This window comes from Muntiacus reevesi, chromosome X (genome assembly GCF_963930625.1).
Source record: "Muntiacus reevesi chromosome X, mMunRee1.1, whole genome shotgun sequence".
NCBI lineage: Eukaryota > Metazoa > Chordata > Mammalia > Artiodactyla > Cervidae > Muntiacus > Muntiacus reevesi.
The window spans coordinates 75,579,371-75,582,272 of NC_089271.1; the positions used below are offsets into that span (position 1 = coordinate 75,579,371).

The following is a 2,902-nucleotide window of genomic DNA, read 5'->3' on the forward strand; positions in this document are numbered from 1 at the left end:
AGCTTGTCCATTTTTTTTAGCATGTGTGTGCTGTGCTGTGCTTAGTCACTCAGTCATGTCCAACTCTTTGTGACCTCATGGACTGTAACCCACCAGGCTCCTCTGTCCATGGGATTCTCCAGGCAAGAATACTGGAGTATGTTGCCTTGCCCTCCCTCAGGGGATTTTCTCAGCCCAGGGTTCAAACCCAGATCTCCTGCATTGCAGGCAGATTCTTTACCATCTGAGCCACCAGGGAAGCCTTTTATTAACATATTTTTGCTCATAATATTATCTTATGATCCTTTGTATTTCTATGTCTGTTGTAACCTCTCCTTTTTCATTTCTAATTTTGTTGGTTTGATTTTTTCCCCCTTTGTTTCCTTGATGAGTCTGACTAGTGGTTTGTCAATTTTGTTTATCTTCTTAAAGAACCAGCTTTTAGCGTCATTAATTTTTCCTCTTGCTTCCTTCATTTCTTTTTCATTTATTTATGCTTTGATCTTTATGATTTCTTTCCTTCTGCTGACTTTGGGGGTTTTTGTTCTTATTTATCTAGCTACTTTAGAGGTAGAGTTAGGTTGTCTATTCAATACTTTTCTTGAGTTAGGATTGTATTGCTATAAATTTTCTTCTTCGAACTGCTTTTGCTGAATCCCACATGGTTGTGTTTTCAATGTTATTTGTTTCTAGGAATCGTTTGATTTCCCGTATTTCTTCAGTAATCCCTTCATTATTTAGTAATATATTGTTTAATTACCATGAGTCTGTGTGTTTTTTTACATTTTCCCCCCTGTATTTGATGTCTAGTCTCATAGCGTTGTGGTCTGAGAAGATACTTGATACAATTTCAGTTTTCTTAAATTTACTGAGTTTTGATTTGTGGCCCAGGATGTGGTCTATCCTGGGAAATGTTCCATGTGCACTTGAGAACTAAGTATATTCTTCTGCATTTGGATGGACAGCCTTGAAGAAATCTGTTAGGTTCATTTGGTCTAATGTTTCATTTAAGGTTTGTGTTTCCTTATTGATTCTCCATTTTGATGATCTGCCAATTGGTGTAAGTGGGGTGTTAAAGTCCCCTACTATTACTGTATTACTGTCAATTTCCCCTCTTATGTCTGTTAGTGTTTGCCTTATGAATTGAGGTGCTCCTATGTTGGGTGCATAGATATTTACAATTGTTATGTCTTCTTCCTGGATTGATCCTTTGACCATTATATAGTATCCTTCTTTGGCTCTTATAATATTCTTTATTTTAAAATCTATTTTGTCTGAAATAAGGATTGCCACTCCAGCTTTCTTTTGGTTTCCATTTGCATGGACTATCTTTTTCCATCTTTTTAGTTTCAGTCTGTATGTGTCTCTAGGTCTGAAGTAGGTCTCTTGTAGGCAGCACATATATGGGTCTTGTTCTTGAATTCATTCAGTCAGTCTGTATCTTTTGGTTGGTGCATTTAATCTGTTTACATTTAAGGTAATTATTGATATATATGTTCCTATTGGCATTTTCTTAACTGTTTTGGGATTCCCTGGTGGCTCAGATGGTAAAGCATCTGCCTGAAATGCAGGAGACACGGGTTCAATCCCCGGGTCAGGAAGATCCCCTAGAGAAGGAAATGGCAACCCACTCCAGTACTCTTGCCTAGAAAATTCCATGGATGGAGGAGCCTGGTGGGCTACAGTCCATGGGGTCGCAAAGAGTCGGACACAACTGAGCGACTTTTCAATCATTCATTGACTTTGTCTTAATTGTTTTGGGTTTGTTTTTGTAGGCCTTTCCTTTCTCTTGTGTTTACTGGATCTGTAAGTCCTTTTGGTATTTGCTGTAAGCCTGGTTTGGTGGTGGTAAATTCTCTTAATTTTTGCTTGTCTGTAAAGCTTTGATTTCTTCATCAATTTTGATTGAGATCTTTGCTGGGTATAGTCATCTTGTTTGTAGATTTTTTTTCTTTTCTTTCTGCACTTTAAATATATCCTGCCACTCCCTTCTAGCTCGCAGAGTTTCTGCTGAAAGATCCATTGTTAACTGTATGGGTTTTCCCTTGTGTATTACTTGTGGCTTTTCCTTTGCTGCTTTTAATATTCTTTATTAGTTAAAGAATCTCTGTTAGCTCTGTTATTTTTTCTCTGTTAGTTTGATTAATATGTGTTTCAGTGTGTTTCTCCTTGGGTTTCTCCCATATGGGTCTCTCTGCATTTCTTGGACTTGACTTATTATTTCTTTTCCCATGTTGGGGAAGTTTTCAATTATAATTTCTTCAGAAATTTTCTCAGTGCATTTCTTTTTTTCTTCTTCCTTTGGGACTCTTATAACTCAAATGACGGTGCATTTAATATTGTCCCAAAGGTCTCTGAGACCATCTTCAATTCTTTTCATTCTTTATCCTTTATTCTGCTCTTCAGCAGTTATTTCCACCATTTTATCTTCCACCTCATTTATCCATTTTTCCTCCTCAATTATTCTGCCATTGATTCCTTCTAGAGTATTTTTAATTTCAGTAATTGTGTTATTCATCTCTGTTTACTTATTCTTTATTAGCTGGTGATTGTATTAGCTGTGTTAATTGTTCCTTCCATTTGCTCCCTTCTATTTTCAAGTCTTTAGAACGTCTTTACTTTCATTATTCTGAATCTTCTTTCAGGTAGATTGCGTATTTCCTCCTTGTTTATTTGGTCTTGTGAGTTTCTACCTTGTTCTTTCATATGTGCTATATTTTTTGGTAAGGAAACGTTGGTAGAGTGGTTTGTGTTGACTCTTGTTAGGGGTGACTTGTGCCTGTGTTCTCATTGCAGGTTGCTTAGCTTGCCTCCCTGCAGGCCTGAGGTGCTCTGCTCACCTAGAGTTTGCTTTGTAGGAGTTGGCCCATATCTTGATTAGTTTTTGATGCATTTGTGCTGAGGCTGGCAGTCTCCCCATTAC

The 2,902-nt window shown here is 37.4% G+C and overlaps 1 non-coding gene across 1 annotated transcript; it reads left to right on the forward strand.

The window, feature by feature from the left end:
- The first annotated feature begins 1,508 nt into the window (after positions 1-1,508).
- Positions 1,509-1,581, forward strand: TRNAF-GAA (transfer RNA phenylalanine (anticodon GAA)). The gene has a single exon. It is a non-coding gene; the product is annotated as a tRNA-Phe (tRNA).
- Positions 1,582-2,902: the final 1,321 nt, after the last annotated feature.